At 39.5% G+C, this 26,200-nt stretch overlaps 1 pseudogene; it reads left to right on the top strand.

Annotated features, from left to right (window-relative positions):
* Positions 1-24,440: 24,440 nt before the first annotated feature.
* On the top strand, positions 24,441-25,614 carry LOC111898704 (serine/threonine-protein kinase AtPK2/AtPK19-like; annotated as a pseudogene).
* The last annotated feature ends 586 nt before the right edge of the window (positions 25,615-26,200 follow it).

The raw sequence follows: 26,200 nt of genomic DNA, 5'->3' as shown, positions 1-26,200 counted from the left end.
CTGACTCTTGTTTGATATTCTCTGACTATCCCTATGATAGTTAACTGGAAAGTATGTTGTTGTTCAAGTAGGTTTATGCAAGGTATCTAGGAGCTTTGACCAATAATATAAAGTGACTTGAAGTCATTATACAATTCAAAACTAATACTTCTGTTGTCTAAGTATTTTAAGATAGAAAACCATTTCACGTGACTTCCTTTGAAATATGTGAAATCTACTGAGTGAAAACATAGTTATAAAATACATGAAACTGATTTAATAACATGTTTGTTTCTACTTGTAATCCCCCCATTAAAGCATTTAAAATCCTTTAAACCATTGATTACGGGGTATGAACTCACCTGTAGTTGGTGATTGGAATGAACTGAACGGTATTGGATGGCTAGGTGTCAAACGGAGACTTGTTTACACGCACGAGCCTAGTTATCATATAATAAGCATATATATAACTAATTAGACAAATAATAACTTAATAAATAAGTTAAAACACATAGGAAACATTTAAACACTTTTATGAGTGTTTAAGGTTCAAATGGTTGCATCTAAGTTGCTACGGGACAAGGCAAAAGGGTTTGAAACATCAAAGGGCCTTGCATAGGAGTTCACCACCCAACAAACCCCACACCTTGGATTTTACGGCCGTAAACTCATAGGTTTATGGCCGTGAACTCCTCAAAGGGTGGTTTTGGGTGTTTTGTGGTGCTATCTTGATCCTAGAACACTCCTAGCTTTATTGGAATAACACATGAAGTAGTTTAAGGCTCTAGAACACTCCATATGGGAGTTTACGGCCTAAAGTCATTCACCCTAGAGTTTACGGCCGTAAACTCTTGGATTTTAATTGTTTTGAGGCACTTAAACATCAAGGATGGCTTCCATGAATTTATCTAACGCTAATGGGGACAAGAGGCACACTTTGGTGCCTTCACTTGGAGTTTACGGCCCAAGATATGTTCCTTGGCCATAAACTCCTTTCAAGGAGTGATTTTTATGTGTTCTTCCTTCCATTCTAGTCCCAAGTATTCAAGGTAAATTGTCTTAAGGCCTATGGTGTGATGGTTGTGCATTTTACCCTTAGAAAAGGGGTTTACGGCCCAAGAGGGTTCTTGGCCGTAAACTCCTACTAACTTGTGGTTTTGATGGGTTTTTGATGTTCTAAATAAGCACAAGTATTAGTGGGTAAAGTCCTTAAGCATTTGGGGGAAGTTTAGGGCACATTAAGCCCTTGTAAAGGGGTTTACGGCCCAAGGGAGTTCCTTGGCCGTAAACTCCAAGAACTTGTGCTTCTTGGATGTTTTCTAGGCTACAAAGATCATACACTAGGTCCTTGATAAGTCCTCTAACATGGGAATGGGTCTAGAAAGCATTAAAGTTCCATTTTGGAGTTTACTCCCAAGAACGTTCTTGGGCGGTAAACTCCCGGATCTTGTAATCTAAACATGTTATGGATGTTAATAAGCATCTAACAAGTATTGAAACACTTTTAGTAAAGTAGACTCACAATATTGGATGAAAACCCGAAGATCCGTCAGAGAGAATATGGCTTTTCTCTATTTGGAATTGTGAATAATGAATTAAATAAATTCAGAAAACTATTTATAGTCCTAAAATATTTTGACAGAAAATATTTTTATTCTGGAACTTAGACTGTAACATTATGAAACTTGAAATGACCAAATTTCACAATCTCAGGAGCATCCACTCTCCTGATATCTCCTAAAGTGTAAACCCTAAGGTACACTAACTTGTTCGGAAAAGTCTGAAAATCACTGAAATTGAACTGACTTCTATTGAATAGATATTGTTCGTACAAATGGAAATTTCGGGTTGTCACATCAAGTAAATAGGTAAGATCATTAAGGGTCATGTTGTGATCTGGCATCAGGGAGCGACCAAGCCAACAACCAGCTACCTTGAGACTTCGACACCCGACTCTCCCGGCTTGTCAACATGTCACTTAATCTCCAAGACCTAAGCACATATAGACTTTGTTTTCCAATAGGGATTGAGTGACTTATAACTTATCAGGTCTTGAAACTTGTGGGATAGGGAGATTTATTGGAGGAGGTGGAGGAAGTGAAGTATGATTTCCAGTCCCACTAATGCACAACAAAGGGATTGATCTTTCACCTTGGTTGCCATTTGGGATATCATCTTCATTAGGAAGCTTCTTCCTAAAGATTTGGGAAGACCATAGCTGTCTAAACTAGACATCTATAATGGGAGAAATTCAAGTTAGTTGATTTAAAGTCCTTAATATAACACCCAATATGAAATATTAAGGCTAGGACCCAATAACCTATTTATAACTAGAAGAGGGATGCCGTAATCCAAATTATAAAATAGTTAAAGGTAGGTAAATGACGATTTACCAATTTCCACCATGAAAAACGAAATATAATTAAGTTTTAATTGGATTTGAAACTCCTAGATCTTTTTGAGATACATTGAACTTTTAATGGCATGTTTGAATCTCGATTGTGCCCTCTCAAGTTTGTGACTGGGATGCCGAGGATCACAAACAAGGTGTGAATAACCATACAAATTGACTTGGTACCCTCAACAATATTACCTAATTGATGTGCCGGTTAACCACACACGCTCCACCGATCTATAATAAAGTCAAGTTACCCTTTGCCACTTTTACTAGTCCATGTTAGTGTGCCGGTTAACCACACACGCTCCACTAACGACTTGGTAAGATACAAAGTGTAATTTTATGGGGTAGCACCAATTTCACATTTTGCTAAAGTTACTAGGATTGAGAATTTATAATGTATAGTTACATTATAATTCATTATACTTTTAATGAGTATTTAAAGTTGTATCCTACCCGTTCAGCTAACGACCCTCCACCGATCAAGGAAGCGGTGGGTGAAAGTGGACACCCACTAAGTCACCATTTTATAGGCAACAACCTTATAGCCCCCTTATAGACCGGCTTCGTGAATGAGGCCTAGTAACGGTAAGAATGACTTATTCTTATACATATCTATATAATAAAATTATAATAAGAGTATAAGGGTTGATTTTTAAACTTTTTAAAAATCTAAGGTTTAATTTGGAATTAAAGTATTAAAGTGTAAGAATTTTCAAATTCCAAAACTTGAGGGCAAGAATTGAAACTATTCCAAGTCTCTTCAATTTGTAACTTATGAGTTTTATTGGTTCGTAAAAATGAAGACTCTTCATTTTATGAAACCTCTTTATTTCTTTCATCACAATTTAAAGAAGTGACTTTTGGTTATCCATAACTTGAGGACAAGTTATGGACACCATCACTGCCATTAAGATCATGAATTAAACATATATGGAGGTTACACATAATTCCTTTGATCTTCTAAAAACTCATAAGAACACAAATTCATGTCAAGCAATTTCAAGAAATCATATAAACATATACAATACTTGAAAATTCATAAAAGTCATGCAAAAAATGGGTTAACATAATCATTATCATTTTGAAAAACATATTTTACAAGTCCAAAATAGATTGGGATAATGATTTTAATCCATTTCCAGCAACAAAACACGAAAATATGCCCAACACGCTCCTACTCATCGAGTGCATTATCCTACTCGACGAGTAGGATGAATTTGTTCATGGACTCGGCGAGTCCTCCCCATGAACTCGGCGAGTCCAGTCGTCAGTGAGCAGATTTTTTGATTTTCAAGAAATTTTGCATCAAGTATACAGAAAACAATCCTAGGCTCTGATACCACTGATGGGTTTTGAGCATTCTAACACTTCCTAAGTGTACATGCATCCCTAATAACCTTGAATCTATGTTTTCTCTATATACATGTTAATTTCTTTTTCAAGGTTATTTCCTAACTAGCATGGCATGGGGAATAAATAAAATATAAAGACTAGTAGAAATACATACCTTGTTGTTGCTTGGATTCCTTCAAGACTTTGTGAGCCTAGCACCCCAAATGTTGTGCCTCAAATGCTTCACACAACACTACAAACTTGGAATAACCAGAGAGAATACTTCTTACACTCAAAAATCGGTTATACCCTCTCTAGTAACACTAGTGCCGATTTTGCATGCTATAGGGTTTCTTTTATAGTGTGTCATAATTAGGGTTTCATGATGAAGACCCATATATGTCATGACTCTTCATTTCTCATGACCCATGGGTTTGTAACTCCTATGGACTTTCAATGGAGCTCCATATGGTTATAACCAAACCCATAAACCATGGATCATTAATCCACCATAAAAGAATTGATGATTGTCATAATCAACCCCATATATTTAATTAGTCTCACTTTGATCACCAAATTAATACTTGATCAATACTAATTAAATAATACTATTATTAATATATTAGAACTTATAATATATTAATAATCACAAGTGTACTTTCTCTCATTTTGTCTATCCAAGTATTGCAATGCCATGCAACCCAAATGGACCATGCCGGGTCGGGTCAAGTACATACCAAATAAAGTTATGGAATTAGACACTATATCCAACAAAATCTTCATAGAATTTATGGAGTTCTGCTGTCATGGTAGCCAGCATGATACAAGACACCTTAGTGGCATCCATCTCATGGGTAGTGTACTCAGCAATCTCCTCTAGAGTAGTAGACGACTCATCGATTTCCTTTAGCTCCTTGTCTAGGACATATTCCTTGTCCTCATAACGAGTGACCATCCTGATGTTCCTAATCCAATTATTGAAGATGGAACCATCAAAGATGCCTCTACCACAAAGGTTTATGAGAGAGAAGGAGCCAGAAGCATTGTTGGAAGTCATCTGAAAAAGAAGAAAGACAACTTTACATTAGATAAAGAGTCCTTAACAAGACACCCAAATGAAATAATAAGGCTAGGACCCAACACAATACTTCATAACTTGGAAGAGGGATGTCATAATCCAAGCTACGAAATATTTGAAGGTAGGAGAACGACGATTCACCAATTTCCACACTGAAAAACAAAATAATATTAGGTATTAAGTCGATTGAAACTCCTAGATCTTTTGAGATTCATTGAACTTTTCAATGGCATGTTTAATCTCGATTGTGCCCTCTCAAGTTTGTGATTGGGATGCTGAGGATCACAAACAAGGTGTGAATAGCCATGCAAATTAACTTGGTACCCTTAACTTTATCACTTAATCGATCTGTCGGTTAACCACACGCACTCCACCGATCTATGATAAACATGAGGTTACCCTTTACCACTCTTACTAGTCCATGTTAGTGTGCTGGTTAACCACACACACTCCATTAACGACTTGGTAAGGTAAAAACTGTAATTTCATGGGTTAGCTCCAAATTCACATTTTCCTAAAGTAACTAAGATTGGGAATTTATAAAAGGTTTAGTTACTTTATATTTATCATTATACTTTTAATGAGTATTATAGTGTTTGTCCTACTCGTTCAGCTAACGACCCTCCATCAGTCAAGGAAGCGGTGGGTGAGAGTGGACACCCATTAAGCTGCCATTTTATAGGCAACAATCTAATACCCCCTTATAGACCGACTTCGTGAATGAGGCCTACTAACAGTAAGACTGACTTGATCTTATACATATACATTATTAACTCATAATACTATAAAGTATAAGGGTTGAATTTTAAACTATTAAAACTCTAGCATTTGGAATTCAAGTTTTCGAAAGTGACTTTAGAAATTCCAAAACTTGAGGGTAAGTTTTGGAACTATTCAAAACCTTTCATTTTCAATAACTTATGAGTTTTAATGATTTTAAAGAAAAGACTTTTGTAATTCCATAACTTGAGGACAAGTTATGGAGTCCATTAATTGACATTTAGATCATGAATTACACTAAAAAACAATTTGCAAATAATTCCTATGATCTACCAAAACTCATAAGCATGAACATTCATATCAACAATTTTCAAGAATCATATAAATATATATAAAACTTGACACTTTGATAAATATCATTGAAATTGGATTAGCATAATAGTTAGTCCAATTCCAACAACAAAACTCGAAAATCTACACACAGGGCCTCCCACTCACCAAGTGCATGACCCTACTCGACGAGTAGGATGAACTTTCACTTGGACTCGTCGATTCCCCCCATGGACTCGGCGAGTTCACTTAATAGTTAGCCGTTTTTCGACTTTTTTCAGCAATTAGCATCAAGTACAATGAAAACAAGCCCAGACTCTGATACCACTGATGGGTTTTGAGCATTCTAACACTCCTATGGTGTGCATGCAACCCTAGAAACCTTGGATCTATGTTTTCTCTATTATACATGAAAATATTCATTTTCCAAGGTTTCATCCTAACTAGCATGTGATTGGGGTACATGTAATATAAAAACTAGTAGAATGACATACCTTTTTTGTTGCTTGAATTCGTTAAGACCTTGTGAGCCTAGCACCCCAAATGTGATGCCTCAAATGCTTCACACAACACCACAACTCTTGGAATAACTTGAAAGAAGTACACTTGTGCACAAATTCGGCTAGCCCTCCTTTCTTTGTCTTAGTTACCGATTTTGCTCCATATGAGGTTCTTTATATAGTGTGTCACATGTAGGGTTACACCTTGTAAACCCTAATGTGCATGGCTTTTCATTTCCCCAAGATCCATGGATTTTAACCTCCATGGAGCATCCATGGAGCACCCAATGGGACCTCTCCTAATATAGTGAATCATGGATCAAATTCCCACTATATAAGAATGAATGATTTACACAATCAATCCCCATATATTTTATTAGTCTATTTTGAACACAAAATTAATTCCAAATTAATTCTTGATCAATACTAATTAAATAATAGGATTTAATATTAATATATTAGAATTTATAATATATTAACAAATCATAAGTGTCCTTTTTCTCATTCTCTCTATCCAATTTTTGCGATACCATGCAAACCAAATGGACCATGCCAAGTCGGGTCAAGTATATACTAAATATAGTTATGGACTTAGACACCTTATCCAACAGTTGCAACTTCTTGTTATACTCAGAAATACTCTTATATTAACAACCATTTTTAAATCACTCCTTATGAAGTTTTGAACAATCGAAAGCCTAACGTAAATTTATTTCATGTGTTTGGAAGTGACAACCCGAAATTTCTATCTTGTACAGTCAATCATTTCAATCAAATTCAAACTTGCTTCTTCTAACTTTTTGCACCTTTGGTGTCCATTTGATCATTCTGAGCTTAAATACATCAAAGAAATAAGTGAAAGGGAGTGTCAGATGAACTGGTAAACTATCACGCAAGCCATAAACCCTCAAAAGAGGAGTTTACAGCCAAAACCTTGGAATTTACGGCGGTAAACTCAAGGTGGTTGTAAACTCCATACCTATATATGAAAAACTTGGCCATTTTCATTCTTTATCACACTTTCAAGCCTAGAACTCGGGTTTACACTCAAGTATCATCAAGAAATTTCCTTCCAGTCTTCAATCTAGAAAGTAATCTTTCCATTTTCAACTTGATATCCTTCCATATCTAGAGAATACACATGATTTCATCCATGAAATCTCTTCTTTGGATTAGATCTTCAAGTGTTCTTCATTTCACCAAGAACACCAAGAACACACACTAGTGTTCTTGAGCCTTAAACACCCAAACAAGTTTCTATATTGTAAGTACTCTTACCCTAGCTTGTGTTAATGCTTGACTCACTTAGTTTACCCCTTGAAATCATCAAAAACTCAAGAACACATGGTGTTTACGGCCAAGGAAATTTCCTTGGGTTGTAAACACACATAAGTTATGCATTTGTGCCACCACTCCTTCCTAAGGCTTAGACTTGAACGTAGAACACTTCATATTGACTTGTAAGACCTTAAAACACAAAATGGCATTAGTTACCATGAGTTTATGGCCATAAACTCAGTGGGCCATAGCCTATGGACCGTAAACTCATGTGGTAATTACCATGGGCCGTGAACTCCAAGGTGAAGCCCTACAACCCTTTTGTAATTATAACACTTGAATCCAAGTGTTTCCCATGTTCTAGGGTGTCTATAATTACTTCATTAGTTGTTTAAACACCAATTAGATACATATATGTGTCATTATGTGCTAACTAGGATCCGTGTGTGTGCTCAAGTCGTCACTTGACATGTACCATCTTATACCAGTTATTGATCGAAGCTACTCACTACACGAGAGTTCATACCCATTAATCAACCTTTTAAATGCTTTTATGGGGGGGGGGATACAATGTAACAACCCGAAATTTCATATCATTTTTTGTTGGGTTAAAGATTCGTTTGAAGATTGCGTCATTGGGCTCGACTGTTAGTCCGTTTATTTTGTACTCCGGTTTGGGCCTGTCCAACCGAGAGCCTGTTAGGTTTTTTATATAAATATATGCTTGCATGAATAATTAGGTTAACGATCGAGAATACAATAGAGAGAATTGCGATAGCTTTGGTTTTCTTTATCGTTCCTTGTAAACCTTCCAACCCTCTACAGTTGATGTTCTTGATCGAGCTCTTCTGAGGATTTAAGTTTAATCATTCAACTCGTTTGATTCATTCTTGACTTGTTCTTTATTTTCGTGTTCTTGCTGTTTAATCATTATTTTACCTGTTTAAGATCTAATCGATCTTCAAGATTAAGTTTTAATCTCATCAATTGGTATCAGAGCAGGAGGCTGTGTAATCGATACACATCTTTGCTGTGAAAAGGTTTCAATTAGGGTTTTTCCGCAATTACTGATATTTATTGAGCCGTCATCTCATTATTGATGTATCTTGATATTTATTGTTTTGCCCTAATCTGATTTATTACAAGTCTGATCTTTGAACAGGTTTTTCGATCACAATGGACGAGTCACAATCGAATCCCATCAATATTTCCAACAGCATCGGTTCAACCACGAAGATTGCAATCCTATATACCCATGATTATGAAGTCTGGGCGCATCACTTCGAAGACTATGTTATAGGATCTGAGGATAATGGATACCTCATATGGGAAGCAATCATTAATGGAGCTTTTTCTCATTCTGCAACGTCAAGGATTATTAAAACTCAAAAGGAGTATAATGATCTGCTGAAGGATGTCAAAGATATTGCACAAGATGAAAAGGATAAATTCCAGTGTAATATCAAGGCGTTAAGATTGATAAGATTCGCCCTTCAGTCCGACACCTTCAGGTTGGTCAGCTCATGCACGATCGCAAAGGAAGTTTGGGATAGACTTCGCGAACTGTACTCTACAGACGAGGATCTTGAACATTCTATCCAAACCTTGATCTTATCTGAGTTTGGAGAATTCAGGCAAGGAGCTGAAGAAACTGTGACCCAGACGTTCGATCGCTTCAACCATCTTCTCAGCAGGATGATCAAACATGACATCGAAAGGAAGCTTATCGAGCAGAAAGTTACGTTCTTAAATGGTCTAAGGTCAGAATGGAGAGCAGTGGTGTCAACAGTTAAAGCCCATGAGCAGTTTAAATCATACTCTTTGGCGAAACTGGTGGGTATTCTCAAGTCTCAGGAGAAGATTGTGCTGCAGGAAAAGAATGTTGTTTCAAGCCTAGGTTCGCTGGCCCTCCTGTCAAAAAGTAAAGCTGTGATGGAGGATGAAGACCTCAACTTGGAGGAGTATGACCTCACGTCTGAGGATTATGCTATGATGGTGTCTAACCCCAAGAGGTTCATTAAGAAAAGATTCCCCAGCAACAAAAACCGAAACTGGCAGGGGAGTTATAGTTCAGAAAAGGTTAATAATGAACCGAAGGTTGAAGAGCCCAAGAAGGAACCGAAAGCAGATGGTGATTCTGGAGTAAGCTGTTACTACTGTGGAGGGAAGAATCACTATGCTAAGGATTGTGTCCTCAAAAAGATGGCTGAAAAAGATGAGGAAAAGGATGAGGAAGCTTTGCTACAGAAAAAGCTTGATGAGATGAGGAAGAAGAAATCTACCGCTAACCCTTCCATGAATGCTCTTATTGTGCAGGGTTCGGTTGCTGATGACGAGTTCGGTGGAGTGGAAGTTTGGTCAACCGACTCTGAAGACGATGAAGTGAGGAAGCCTTCTCATAGAAAGGCTTGCGTGGCAAAGGAGGAGAGCAGTGGAGGAAGGTGCTTCATGGTGTCCGATGTATCTCAAATGAGGGGATACAACACTGATGGTGGAAGCAATGAACCGAAGGAGCAGCAGGATATGTGCTTTACGGCCAAACCGCTCAGCGTACAGTTCAACGAGCTCGATGAACTGATCAAGAAGGTACAATCGGTTTTCGTTTCATTTAAAGTACCACAATCCTCATATGAGAAAGAACTAAAAAATGTTAATACAAGAATTTCTCATCTAGATAGTAGTTTAACTCAAACTCGAGTCACCAATTCTAACCTAACTGATCAATTAAGCAGGGAGTCATCGAAGAGTGAGGAGCGGCGCATGTGGATCGAGTTGAAGGAGTCTGAATTAGTTAAAATAAAAGACGAAAACATTTATTTACAAAGAGACAATTTAAAGTTGTTAAAACAGCGGAATGTTTTTTGTTTAATTGCAAAACGTCTTTATTCTAATATTACTCAGCTTCACTTGGACTGTGAAATAGGCCAAAAGATCCATCGCATGATTTTGCCCTTCCTTGAGTTTAAGGAGGATGAAATCGATGCTGAATCTTATAATTGTGAGAGTGTGATATCATCTGATGACATTAATCCGACCTACATGTATGGACTGGACAAAATAGAATCTTTCATTAAATCCAAGGACCACAAGGACATGCTTAAAAACCTTTTGGATGAAAATGATAGACTTAAACTGAGAATCGAAACTATACAAAAATTTGACTCTTTAAACGCCAACTTGAGCTCAGAAAACAAAATTGATGTTGAAAATGCATCTGAGCTTAATGAGGACGACAACATGAGTGAAATTTCTGTAGAGGACACGGTTGACTGCTCAGAATTTGTAAAAAACGAACCTGAAAACCACAAGAATCTAATCTCTGAAAATTATGTGGAGTTCGCTCGATTGTCCCAACAAAAGTCCCCAATCTTAGCAGAGAAAGCGGTTGTATATCAAAAGGTCAGGACCACTCCAAATCAAGTGTACAAGGTCACTGGAGTAACCGAACATCAGACCGCTGAACTCACAGCTATCGTAAACGACGACAATGCTGATGGCTGTGATGAGTACTTCTGGTCAGCTCCAATAGATAATGCAAATGAAACGGTAGGCTTATCAGAAAGAACCTCATGGATGAGTAAAGGTAGATACATATCAGAACCCTTGAATAAGCCAGATAATTTCGATGAGCCAAGTACTAGTGGTACGAAATACATTCCTCAAGAGAATGGAAGTTCGGCAAAAGAAGACATTCCCTCTAGTTCCTCAGTTCAAAGTGAAACTCCTACAGTTCAAAGTGAACCAGCCAAGGAGAAACCGAAAATAAAAGACAATATTCATCATCAACCGAAGCAGATGAGGAATAAGAAACGTGAAAGGAACCAGAGATACAGGAAGAATCTCTCTGAAAGGAAACAATTCTGGCAATCCCAAAATGCATATTTCTCACATCAAGACAAGAATATGAAGTTTGAGAACAATCCTGTCAAAAAGCATGAGAGCCACAACAACCGAAAGCCAAGGTTCGGTTCAGAAGAAAATACCAACCGAAAGCAAAGGCTCGGTACTGAGAATGACTCCAACCGAGAGCATAGGTTCGGTTCAGAGAACTGCTCCAACCGAAAGCAAAGGTTTGTTTCAGAAGTCAAAAGAGATCAAAACTCCAAGGTCAGTCCCACCAATGATCAAAACCAAAAGGGTCACCTAGAGTCTCCAGCCAAGAAGTCATCTCAATTTAAGCACACTCCTTCTCATTCATCTAATTCTTCTAATTCTTCCAATTCATCTCCATCTTGCTCTAAAGCTCATTCTGTTCGTTCTCAAAAATCTCATTCGTCAGCTGAACAAAAAGGAAAACAGAAGGTTAATGCATCCAATCCAGAGTCTAAACCGAACGCTCCTAATCCTAATAAAATAAAAGTCTTTACCATCAAAAAGAAAGATGAAACAACACTTATAAAACGAACATATCTTGTTGACATCTCTCTTACTATTCCTGTTCCTATGAAAAGCTCACGTGGACCCAAGAAACTTGGGGTTCCTAAATCTGCTTAATTTTTGCAGGTTATAAGTGACGAGCAGTTCGACGAAGAATGGTACATCGATAGTGGCTGCTCACGTCACATGACAGGAAGGAAAGAAGAGCTCAGGGAATACATGTCTCTTTCAAACGGTGGCAACGTCAAGTTCAGAAACAACTCTTTCGGCACCATAAAGGGATACGGAATGATAACTAATGGTGATTTTACTATAAGGAAGGTGGCTTATGTGGAAGGACTACAACATAAACTCATCAGTGTATCTCAGCTTGTTGGAGGTACAGGTCTCAAAGTCTCATTCAACGATGAAGGTTCTGAAATTATTGAGAAGAAGACGAAGAAAGTAATTCTCAAATTAGAGCGTAAGGGTGAAATGTTTCCTCTAAACCTTAAACTTATCAAAGGAAACCCAACTATATGCTTGTTATCAAAAGCTCAATCTGACGAAAGTTGGTTGTGGCACCGAAGACTCTCTCATCTCAACTTTAAAGATATCAACAAACTTGTCACTGGAGGTCATGTTCGAGGCCTTCCATTGCTCAAGTTCGACAGAGATCATTTGTGTGCTGCATGCGAAATGGGGAAGCAAAGTCGTCAAAGTCATCCATCTATAATTAACACAAAAGTTGTTGAACCACTCGAATTACTTCATATTGATTTGTGTGGTCCATCATCTATCGAAAACATCGGTGGTAGCAAGTATATTCTTGTTATTGTTGATGACTTTTCACGATTTACATCGGTGTTCTTTCTAAAACTCAAATCTGAAGCGACTCATAAGCTGAAAGCGTTCATCAAGCAGATTGAAGTACAGCTCAAGAAGGTCGTTCGCAACATCAGAAGCGACAATGGTCTGGAATTCAAGAACAGGGAATTTGAAGAATTTCTAGCAGAAAATGGAATAAGTCACAACTTCTCAGCTCCCTACACACCTCAACAGAACGGAATTGTCGAAAGACGAAACCGATCTTTGTGTGAAGCTGCCCGAACTATGCTAAGTTTCGCTGCCTTACCTCTTTAATTTTGGGCTGATGCAATTTCTGCTGCTTGTTTTACATAGAACAGGTCTTATCTCAACAAACGATTCACGCTCACACCATACGAGATTCTCAACAACAGAAAGCCCAATGTGAAATTTTTCCATGTGTTCGGCTCACGGTGTTTCATCTTTAACTCTAAAGAACACCGCAACAAGTTCGATGTCAAAGCCGACGAGGGAATCTTTCTGGGTTACTCTCTCATTTCCAAAGCATACAGAGTCCTAAACAAGCGTTTGAGAAAAATCGAAGAGACCTATTATGTGACTTTTGACGATAGCTATGTCAAAAAGCTACAGGCCAAAGAAGACACAGCTGGGGAAATCTTTCCTCAAACTGGCCAAGTCACAGTCTCAATCGCTAATCTATACGAGAAGTTTCTGGAGCTATTTGACGAACCAGAGAAAGCCACTCTCTCAGAAGAAGGCGCAGCAGACAACAAGGTAGACCACATGAAGCAAATTGTCGAAGAAGCTGCCAGGAGAATGAATGAAGGAGGATCGAATTCTGATGAACCTCCATCCAACGTTGCTTCAGTCGAGGGGGAGCCAAGCTCACATGTCGAGGGGGAGCCAAGCTCACATGTTGAGGGGGAGCCAAGCTCTACAACTGCTACCGAAAGTCCAACTGCAACCGTAAGTGCTTCTCCAACCGAAGGTGCATCAACACCTGAAAGTCCAGCACCACAAGAAACCTCTGAACCTCAAGTTTCTCATAGCTCATCAATCGAGGGGGAGCATGGTGATATGTCACTTGACTACGAATGCCAATCCGAGCCAGAAGAAATGATCAATGCTGAACTAGACCCAACCTTTGATCCAAACTATCCTCCTCTTACCAAATGGACCAGAGATCATCCTATCTCTCAGGTGGTTGGTGATGTCTCCGAAAAGGTTCTGACCCGATCACAACTGAAGGCAAAACAGACATCCTTATTTTCAAAGGTTGAGTTTTGTATGTTTAACTCATTCGTATCAAAAGTTGAACCGAAGACAGTTAATACTGCTCTCGATCACTCCGATTGGGTTCAAGCGATGCAAGACGAACTGAACAAATTTGAAAGGAACAAAGTATGGCGCCTCATTCCAACTCCTCCAGATGCCTCGGTTGTTGGTCTCAAATGGGTCTTTAGGAATAAAATGGACAAGGAAGGGAATGTAATAAGGAACAAAGCTCGCCTGGTAGTAAAGGGATATTGTCAGGAGGAAGGGATTGATTATGAAGAGACATTCGCTCCCGTAGCTAGGCTGGAATCTGTTAGAATATTTCTTGCTTACGCTGCCCACAAAAACTTTGAAGTTTTCCAAATGGACGTCAAGTGTGCATTTCTTAATGGAGAACTCGAAGAAACCGTGTATGTGGAGCAACCTCCTGGGTTCGTGAACGAAAAATATCCAAATCATTGCTACATTCTGGATAAAGCTGTGTATGGCCTCAAACAAGCTCCAAGAGCCTGGTATGAAACGCTAACTAAATTCTTAAAGATATCTAAATTCAAACAAGGTTCGGTTGACCCAACCTTCTTTCGCAAAAAGGAAAGTAACCACCTTATGATAGTTCAAATTTATGTCGATGACATCATCTTTGGCTCTACGAATCCCAGCCTGACAGCTGAATTCAGAAAGCTGATGGAGACTAAATTTGAAATGAGCTCAATGGGTCCTATTAACTTTTTCCTTGGTTTAAATATTAGACAAGGATCCGAAGGCATCTTTATCAATCAGGAAGCTTACACGAAGACTCTCCTAGCAAAGTTTGGTATGATGGGAGACTCCAAAGTCAAAGTCCCAATGGCATTCGGCACCAAGCTAACTCCATCTCTAGACAAACCGGCTGTGGATATCACGCTCTATCGTCAAATGATAGGCTCACTAATGTATCTGACTGCTAGCAGGCCTGACATCATGTTTTCTGTGTGTTATTGTGCTCGATTTCAGGCAAAGCCACGTGAACCTCACATGCTTGCAGTGAAGAACATTTTACGCTATCTCAAGCGAACCACCTCCTTAGGACTATGGTATCCTTCAAACTCAGGCTTCTTCGTTCAAGCCTATTCAGATGCTGACCTTGGAGGATGTGGACTCGACAGAAAAAGCACCACTGGTGGTTGTCAATTCCTTGACGGGAAGTTGGTTAGCTGGCAATCCAAGAAACAAACGTGTGTGTCGTTGTCTACTGCCGAAGCAGAATACATAGCCGCTGCATCCTGCACCTCTCAAGTGATTTGGATCCAGAGTCAACTTCGAGACTATGGACTCAATATGAAGAAGATCCCATTATATTGTGACTCTGAAAGTGCAATTAGGATCTGTCATAACCCAGTGCAACACTCTAAAACCAAACACATAGCACTGAGGTATCACTTCATCAAAGATCACGTGGAAGATGGAAACGTCGAAGTACACTTTGTCAGAACCACTGATCAACTGGCTGACGTCTTTACCAAAGCTCTTCCTGAAGCATCATTCAACAGAATACTGCAAGGGCTAGGTATGATGGAATCAGAATCAATACCTCACACTACCTCTCAACCTCAAACGTAAGAAGCGAAATTGACCAAACGTTCAGGTTCGGTTAAATCATCTGACTCGCTCATCACCACAAAGGTAGTTTTCTTGGTTGTATATTTCTTGTACACAGTTGTTTATCTCATTGTTAATAGTATTTTCTGCTTCCATGTCTAAATTCCTTGGTTTTCTAAAATTTTTCAAAACCGAAACCAACCGAACGCTCGGGTTCGGTTTTTCAAAATTTTCTTGAACCGAAACCAAGCGAACGCTCGGGTTCGGTTTTTCAAATTTTTCCCAACCGAAACCAAGCGAACGCTCGGGTTCGGTTTTTCAATATTTTCTTGAACCGAAACCAACCGAACGCTCGGGTTCGGTTTTCCAAATTTTTCCCAACTGAAACCAACCGAACGCTCGGGTTCGGTTTTTCAAATTTTTCCCAACCGAAACCAACCGAACGTTCGGGTTCGGTTTTTCAAAGTTTTCCAAAAATTTTTTTTACTCTTTCCAAGTCTTATTTTCTTTGCTTACTTTTTATCTTTTAATTTTTTTTTCTTTTTATTTTTTTTTATTATCTATTTCAAAAACTCCAAAAATATTTTTCTCTCTTAATTTTATTTGTGCTCGTTCGTTTATGGGGATATAATTGTTGGATTACTTAAGTGTCCCTAGAAGCATGCTGCTGTATGTGTCCCAAGCGTCATAAGATTTTGAATAATAGCCTTCATGACCTGGTATAAACAAACCTTGTCTTCCCAATAAGGCTACCACATTTATTCTAATCATGAGCTACCTCACTCTCTTCTCACATTAGTTAAGAGTTTTCTGCTTGGTCCTTCTTTTTGCAGCTAAGGTACTTTATTTTCTTACACCATCTCCATTACATTTCTCCATTACATTCGTTTCATCAACGTAACCCTTGAGACTCTCAGAAATTACCACTGAGGTTAATGGTTACATAACAACTGTGTTTATGATCTTAGTTTCGTGCTACTACGAGCTGAGTGAAACCCAAAATTCAACACCAAATCTGAATTGACGGTGAACAATTAATTTGCTCAAGTTATCACCAAAGAATTGACGGATGTACCCTCATGAAATCTCAAATTTTATTTTGTGTGATTCCTATGAAATTGTTAAACACCATAACATTTCTTCCCTTGGGATCCAGTTTTTAATTTTTTTGAGATTTTCTATCTTCCAAGCCAATTTCAAATTAATTCCTACCTACTTGTTCAACAGACTACACCGGTCTCACAAGTACTTTGATCACTTTCTTTCTTATTTCAAGATTAGAATTGTTGCATCAAAGCGAAAGCCACCCTGAAATAGCCTAATTAAAAGAAGCCTTTCAACATTTATTAATAAGTGTTTGATCGTAATTCAACGGGAATCCACATTAACACTTTGAGGTCTCTCTTGATCTTGAAGGAAGAGATTCGTGCCCGGGATCATTTGTTTCGTGTCATTATTGACATCACAGTCATTCCTCAAAAGAGTTGCTTTATTTCTTTTCCTTTTACACTCTTCGCACGAAAATCTTTGATTTTCCAAAATTTCGTTACTAATTATTACAGGCTGTATTATTGCTTTGGTGGTTCATTATCAAGCTGTGGTCAAAAATCATCCACGTGGGCAATTTATTCAAAAGATGTGATTCAAAAGATAAGACGAAGGGTTGCTGACTCAGGCGGGAAACAAAAGGATTGAATTTCAACCGGTGGTAAAAAGGGGCGCGTGTGAATTTGAAACGCCCACCCTTTTACTGACATAATAGACGCGTGTGCGAATTTCAAGCGATTCCTCTCTGGCACTTAAAGGCGCGTGAGGATTTGAAACGGTTTGTTCTGAAATGGCACTTGTTGGGCGGCGTGTTCCTAGGAATCTGACACTCTCTCGCCTACGTGATCATCGCATGCCTTAACTGTCACGCATCTGTCATTCCCGGAAACCTTTTCGTATTTCCATAGAAGATTTGAACAACTTTTTCTCTCTCCTTACAATCACTATAAAAGGCAGTCTCCACTCCCATTTACCTCTTTACTGCATCCGGATTTCCAAGAGAGCAAAAATTTCCCTAAAGCTTTCCTGTTCATCTTCTTCTTCCTACCTTCAACAATGGCAGAATCATCCTCAGTCCATGCTACCTCACACATCCTTCCTATTCGTCCACAACAATGCTTGGTGATCGATCTAAACCCTCTGGAGTACGACTCTTATATGTCGCCGATCATCGAGTGCCTGAAGTACTCCCAAATCGCTCCTGCTCTCTCCAGAATTGAGTCTGTGCCCATGGAGATTCTCTCGCAGGTGTATGCGACTGCCTATTACGACAAAGCAGTTGAGCGGGTCTTCTTCGAGGTTGCTGATCACAAGACCTCCATTTCTCGACAACGATTTGGTACTTTGCTAGGTTTGGCTACTGACCCATCGAGAATTAATCCGGAGACGATTCCGGTTGGGTATCTTTACAACATGTTCTACAACATGGGGTACACGGAGGTGCTCACCTCCGTTGCGAAGTTCAAGAAATCCTGCTTGCCGCCACAGTGGAACGGCATGTTTACAGTCCTCTTCAAGGGCTTATCTGAAAGGAGCTCAGGATCCGATGGTTCAAGTCGACTGTTCCTGTCGATTATGTATGCCATTTACAACGGCGTCAACCTAGACTTTGGGTTGGTCCTCTGGCAACAGCTCATCCAGAGCCTTTCTTCTTCATCACGACATTCTGAGGTGTCGTTTGCCCGGTTCTGGATTCTTATCACCAAATGGGCGACGGATAAGTTGGATATTCCCACTGCTGATGGTGCATCGATGTCCTCGGTTGGTACTTTTCATACCACGAAGATCATCGTCTCCGATGTATCCAAGTTTTCGTTCATTGGCTCTATTCCGGAGACAATGTATGGCAATGTTCCCTCTGACAGCAGGCTTATCCGGACGATTAAGGAGTTCAAAGTGACTGGACCTAGGCAACTTACACCGGAAATGCTAAAGTCCATCCATGATGCTGACAAACCGGTTAACAGGGGCAAAAAGGCGGAAAAAGGGAAGCAAGTGACCAAAGCTCCTAAAGGTCCTTCTCCTAAGAAGAGGGAACAAACAAAACCTGCCCAGTCACCACAGCCGAAGAGAAGGAAGACTCAACCGAGGCGAAAGCTTCTCATCCCTTCCTCTTCGAGTGACTCCGAAGGCGAGAGTTCGGATTCGGACGGCTCTCAACGAGGCGAAACCCCTCCAAGAGGCAACACCCCACCCCGATCTCCTACCCCAGACATGGAAATCCATAATTCACCCATTCCTTCACCCACTCAAACAATCCATACTTCCATTCCCACCATAAACCCCACTACCAATATCCCTCCAACATCTTTCCCTATACCACCACCCATTTTCACAACTGTAACCGAAACATCACCCGTAACCGAACCACCTCAAACCGAAACCCAGCATACAACCGAACCTACCCACACTCAACCACCACCCGAAACTACCCCACCCAACACTCAACCTGAACCTACAAAAACCACCACACCCCCAGCTTCACCACCCCCACCATCTCCAGATCATGCCGCTGATGGAGATAACCCGTTTCTTGGCGGTGAAAACATGACCTTCGATTCGGTCTACTTTAGTCCGTTTCAGGTTCAAAGTGACGAAGAGGACGATGCTCCAGTGACAAAGAAGCATCTTAAGGAGCTACACGAGAAGGTTGACTTACTTCTTGCTTCTTCTTCCAACAACCAGTCCTCTCTCTCTGAAGCCGCTCTTCAGAAGATTGTTGATGCCTTCTCCAAGGCTCAGCATGAATCTGTAGCTTCAGCCACAGCCGCCATAGACGCCTCTACAAAAGCCTGTGAGGCAGCGACCGCAAAAGTCGATAAACTATTCTCAGACGCCTCTTCCCTGTTGAAGTCCTTACAGGAGAGCGCTGATGCCACCAAGACAACTTTGGAACCAATCGTTCAGCAATTGGCAAAGTTCGTCTCAACGGAGTTACAGTCATTCGCTAACCTTCGCCAAACCATTAGCGATGACAACTCGGCCCTTCGTGCCTCCATTGATGAGCGCCTCGCTAAGCTTCAAGAGGACCTCGTAGCTGAAAACTCATTAATGGACGTTCTGGCAAGCAAAACCACCGCCCTCAAGGTCAAAAGCACTCAGCTTTCAAACTCACAACAACAGCTTGAAGCTCTTCGTTCCGAAATGGAGGTCATAAAAACATGTGTTTCGGATGTACACGTTGCCCTATCTAACATCCTAGAAGCACACGATCCGATTCTCAATCATTCGGTGAGGCGAACCCTTGCTGAAAAACTTGCTCCCGCCATGGACCTTCTCAGCAAAATCGAAGGCTTACCTAGTTTCGTGTCCATTCCGAAACAAGGGGGAGAAGTGAAGTCCGGATCGAAACCACCTCCTTCCTCCAAAGCTACTCACACAACCGAACCACCTCCAACTGGTCAAACTTCGGGTTCGAGTGTGAAGGATAAAGGGAAGAACATTGCTGAGGAAGAAGATGAAGATGAAGATAAAGAAACCACTGCGGACATGTTGAAACGTAAAAACAGTCGCAATGTTGATGATGATATCAATCGTATGGCGCGAGAGGCTGAAGAAGCCGAACACAAGAAGAAAGAAGCCCACGATCTCCTTGAGAGCATGAAGACTCTCTTCCCTTCCTGGACTCGGGAGCGAATGATTAAGGAGGCCATAGATACTCCTAGCATCCTATGGCTCGAGCCGGTGATCTCCTTCGACTGCTATAATTCTGTCGATTCGCAGTTCGACATGCCGTTGACTCGAAAGGCGTTTATCTTCCACGCCTTCTCCAATATTTTTGAAGTCCCTCATCCGAGCCCTGAGGTTGATAGGGAGTTGATCGAATTCTACCTAAAGGCTGCTCGTCCTCAGTATCTAACATGGAGCGCCCAGAAGATAGTGAATGTTCAGGTATTGAAGCCTTATACCGAAGGAAGATTCATCAGTGTTCGGTTCAAGGTGATTCGAGGGTCTGCAAGAACTAAACATCTTATATCCCTGGCAGATCTACCGAACCTAAATCCTCATGATTGGATCGTTTTGCATAACATCCTCTTGACGAGTGAAGCTGAATATGGTCCGATTATAGACCATCTCAAAAGGATGTTAGTATGTTACATCATGGAGGTAGCCCTAATGGATCAGGAGGTAGCCACTGTCTTCAAGAAGAAACCGAAGATAGCTCCTGTGGGATCGGCCAGTGATCTCAATCAAATGAAAATGGGCAAGATCGACCCGAGACGCAATTCGGTCATGTTCACTAGAGCAGAAGGACAGAAATGTCTCTTTGCTTTAGCTGACAAACATCTTTACACCACTGCTTGTCCAGAGCACGTGTTGTCGATCATCCAAAGGTGTAAAGAGAATGCAGCGGATGATGTTAAATACTTCAACGATATGATCCAATGGTACATTAGGTTTAGACAGACGATACTGGCTCTTATCTCACGTCTGTTTAATACCGTGAAGAAGAAAGCACCTGCCACCGTTGCTGGCCCAAGTAACAAGTGAAAATCTCGCTCCAATTGACGCAAAGGGGGGGATTGTTGGGTTAAAGATTCATTTGAAGATTGCGTCATTGGGCTCGACTGTTAGTCCGTTTATTTTGTACTCCGGTTTGGGCCTGTCCAACCGAGAGCCTGTTAGGTTTTTTATATAAATATATTCTTGCATGCATAATTAGGTTAACGATCGAGAATACAATAGAGAGAATTACGATAGCTTTGGTTTTCTTTATCGTTCCTTGTAAACCTTCCAACCCTCTACAGTTTATGTTCTTGATCAAGCTCTTCTGAGGGTTTAAGTTTAATCATTCGACTCCTTTGATTCATTCTTGACTTGTTCTTTATTTTCGTGTTCTTGCTGTTTAATCATTATTTTACCTGTTTAAGATCTAATCGGTCTTCAAGATTAAGTTTTAATCTCATCACTTTTTGTAACTCAACTTATAATCCAACTTGATCAACCAAACGTCGTTTCCAAAATCGTTTCCGATTTCGCGATTTTATTAAGTCATTAACTTGTATTGATCTAAAATGACTTAACGGGTGTCTTAATGTCATTAAGAATCATTTTAACATCCCATTATAGCTATCGGAATAATTCTAGAATCGACCATATCGGGTCACGACAATTTTGTCGGGTATGACCAAAAGCCCCACTTAACGCCGGTATCGGGTAGAATTCCGTCGTGTCCCATTCCCGAGCACTATATAAGTGATTCAAAGCTATCATTTGAAGCTTTTGGCCATTTCTTCCATAAACATTTCCAACCTCTCTCCTCAACCTAGAATTAAAGGTCCAAATCTCAAGTTTAAGGCATCAAATCTTTGAGGTAACTTCCCTAGCATGCTATACAACCTCTTTAGCCTTCAAATTAGAGTATAATCTATGGATTAGGACCATCATTATGTGTTTACGGCCCTAGAACTATCCTAGGCCGTAAACTCATATAAATGGGGTTTTTGAGCCATTTAACCCTTCTAAATCTTAGTTGGGACTTAGATACGACCTTAAGTCTTGCAAATTGAGACTTAAAACAATTAAAACATGAATTTTATTGGACAAAAGAGAGTTTACGGCCAAGGTTTGCTCTTGGGCCGTAAACTCCTCAAAAATGGGGATTTAACACCTTAAATCATGTTAGAATGCCTTAAAACTCAACAAATAGCTTTGTGGTAAATCCTAGATCCATCTAAAAATAGTTTAGGGGTTTTAAATACATCAAAAATACCACATATAGGAGTTTACGGCCTAGGAACATACCCTTTGGCCGTAAACTCATATAACTATGTCAAATGATGCATTTAATTCACTCCAAAGGCTTGCTTAAATTTCTAAAATCACATGTGATTGTTTTAAGTGTCAAAAACCAATTTTTCATGAGTAAAGAAGAGTTTACGACCATAGAACATGCTTCTAGGCCGTAAACTCCTAAATGTATGTTAAATGGTGCTCTAAATTCATAACAAGGCTTGGAAAATTAACTAGAATCACATGTGATTGTTCTTTGTACCTAAAATAAATTGTTTTTGACCATAATAGAGTTTACGGCCGTAAACTCCAAGTTTAAGGCCGTAAACTTCCTTTTAAAATGGTATAAATCCAAACAAATTGTTCCAAGTCATTTTAGTAAGTCATTCCAACAATCCCCAAGTCCAAACAAGTCAATAAACCCTCAAAATCACACCCACATGAGTTTACGGCCGTAAACTCATGTAGGTGTGTGTTATGTGGCTGTAAACTCCATGAAACGTTTACTTTTGGAGAGTAAACTCAAGTCCCAAGTCCCTAGTGCCATATTACGTCCGAAGATGTCACTCGGGTCGCTCCAAACACTCGTTTTGAGGTGTTTAACCTCGTTGCACTACTAGAAAAATAGCCTTTTACGACGCGCAAATTACGACACTCATTAATATATGTTACGCAAACGAGAGTGGCATTAAAAAAGTGTCATCTCTTCAGAAAATTTAAGGATTTAGGTCACGCATTATTGCGTGCCTTTAAATTAGTGTCAAAAGAAAAAAAATTAAAAACACGGAGGGCGATGTACCTTAAATGTGCGCCCTCTATATGTGTCGGTTTATAATTTTAATGAACGCACGTTCCTTAGTTACAAGTGGGAAAAGAAAAACCAAAAAATTAGAAAAGCCCGCTACCCTCCCTGCCTTAAGCATTTTCACGCATCTTTCATTCTCCTCACACTGTTGTGCAACTTCTCAATCAAAGATCGAAGGTTACGATTTCATCTCCATCTCTCAACTTCATCATCTCAATCAAGAAAAAGGGCTTCTGATTTCCATTCATCTACATCATCGTTGCTGTAATTTCACCTTCTTCATCTCTCTGCTGTTATTGAGAATACTCGCCAATAGTTTTCTTATTCCCCACTCGATGTTGAAATTTTCAGAAAAAGCCCTAATTAAGTATTATACTCTCAAGTCTCAATATTAGAATCCAAATATTGATTCTCATTTGTTTCTTATTCCCCACAGATAAATCGAAAAAAGGGAATTAGAATGACGAAGGTAGCGGGAGTTTTGGTCCGGTGGTCGTGGTTCATCTATCGAGAAAGGAAGATGGGAACGCAAGCAGCCATGGTGGCTCGATGATGGAAATCAATCGAGAAAGGGGAAGCACCTCTGGTGCGGGATCGATTTGACAAAAGGAGAAGGGAGAAGCAGCGACGCTTCTCTTGTCTGCCACAGCTTGGGGGGGGGAGGTGCTCCGGCGGTCTCCTTGGCTGTTCTTCCTTGTCGCCAGCAGATTTCATGTAGGGAGGGGACTCAACTAGTCCGATGGAGTAGGGCAAGTAACGACTGGTAGATCAGGATGATCGATCTATTCATGAGGAGGAGGAGGAAATTATTGGTTCCCGGTGAGCCTTCCTTGGCTTCTTAGACTCCGTCATCGGTAGAAATCGGAGGACCTTTGGGGTTTGGACAGATCGAAGGAAGAAGAATGAAGTGGTGGTCTTTGGTGATTGAAGGTAAACAGATGGGGTTTTCTTGAACCTCACAGGTCGTATTCTTTCTTAGATTTAATGCTTTCCATGAATCTTTTTTGGTGATTCCAACACACACATAAATCAGCATTCTCTCAAATTTCTTTGAAAATCCAATTGTTTACTTGAACTTCCTTCTAATTAAAGCCATTGGTAGAAGCCTTTCATCAGCTCGAATCTTAGTATCTTTCCATCCATAGTCTGTAATACTAATACAAACGCGAACAAAACACTGCTTTCTGTTTTCCAATTTCCACAATGGTTTCTTCTCAATTAACTGCTTTAATTGAAAACAATCCATTCAAATCCTCCAAGAACTATTTCCAATTCCCAAAAAACCCTCCCAATGAAACATCAGATACTCTTGAATTGGACTTTTCTGATACATTTGGTCCTCTCCCACTGCCAGGTGGCAATTTTGAAATTCCAAGCGATGACCCTGTGGTCATTTACAGTCGTTCACATTCTTTAGTGGGTCCCACGCCATGTGTAAGCCACTTGCTGAATCTAAGGAAGTTAACCATATGTGAAACGGATGAATCATTGGAGGATTTCAGTGATGTGATAGATAAAGAGATTGAAGAAGAAGATTCTGAAAATGGTTGTAAGGTGAAAACCATAGGGCTTTAAGATTTTGAAGTCATGAAAGTTGTGGGGCAAGGGGCTTTTGGTAAAGTGTATCAAGTGAGAAAGAGAGATAGTTTGGAAATATATGCAATGAAAGTTGTGAGAAAAGATAAGATTGTGGAGAAAAATCATGCTGAGTATATGAAAGCAGAGAGAGATATCTTGACAAAGATTGATCATCCCTTTATTGTCCAGCTTCGTTACTCTTTCCAGGTACTTTTTTTTCTAAATTCCAAAACTACGCTTTTTGTATCTGTCTATGCTCACTCTTTTAATCTTCGGACAAAATATCGACTTTACCTCGTTTTGGACTTTGTGAATGGTGGACATCTTTTTTTTCAGCCATATCATCATGGACTGTTTCGGTGAGTTTTATTTATTTATTTATTTTTTTTTTTGTTACTTTAAAAATAAAATAAACTGATTAAGAATTTATGATTATGATTGTTTCAGAGAGGATTTGGCACATATTTATGCTGCAGAGATTGCTTCAGCTGTTTCTCACCTTCACGCAAATGGGATAATGCATAGGGATCTTAAGCCTGAAAATATACTACTTGATGTGGATGGACATGTACTTTTTTTTTTCTCTCTCACAAACACACACAGTTCTTTTATTAAACATCTGAGTTTATTTATTTAGGCATTGCTTATGGATTTTGGGCTAGCAAAAGAGTTTGATGAAAATGCAAGATCAAATTCTTTATGTGGAACAGTAGAATACATGTCACCTGAAATTATTCTTGGTAAAGGCCATGACAAGGCTGCTAATTGGTGGAGTGTTGGAATCTTCTTGTTTTGATCATGAATTGATAAACTAATAAAAGGATTCAAAGATGGCTGAGAATTTGGCAGAGGGCGATTTTCGTCAGGTCTGCATAAAACAAATTGAATTAGATTCTTTATCAATTATAATATAAAATCATTAAACTGAGTTTGAGCTTGTGTTTATATATATATACTTGCTCTTTTTGTAGAATCTACCAAGGTTCCTACCTGAGAATCTTGAGAATAATAAAATGTTGTACGAACGAGTTAGTGCGATTGCAGTAAAGAAAGGGTGCACTCCATCACAACTAGCATTGGCGTGGGTTCACCACCAGGGGAAAGATGTTGTGTCCATACCAGGAACCACTAAAATTGAAAACCTTCAGCAAAACATTGGAACTGAACTTGAATCTCCACTGGGTAATTTCTTGTCCTTCCTAACTCCCAAGTCTTAGTTATGAACATGCTTATGGATGTTTGTTTGGACAAACATAACTTGGTCATTGATCCAATGTTCAAGGTCTTGAAACAACTGCAACATTTGATCCCCAAACGGATGAGTTTGTCCTTCATAGTCCTACTTTAACTTCAAGGAAAGAAAGTAACATGAAATGGATTGT

The sequence above is a fragment of the Lactuca sativa genome, chromosome 4 (genome assembly GCF_002870075.4).
Source record: "Lactuca sativa cultivar Salinas chromosome 4, Lsat_Salinas_v11, whole genome shotgun sequence".
Lineage (NCBI taxonomy): Eukaryota > Viridiplantae > Streptophyta > Magnoliopsida > Asterales > Asteraceae > Lactuca > Lactuca sativa.
The sequence above is the reverse complement of the archived record's forward strand: the minus strand, read 5'-3'. Positions and strand labels throughout refer to the sequence as shown.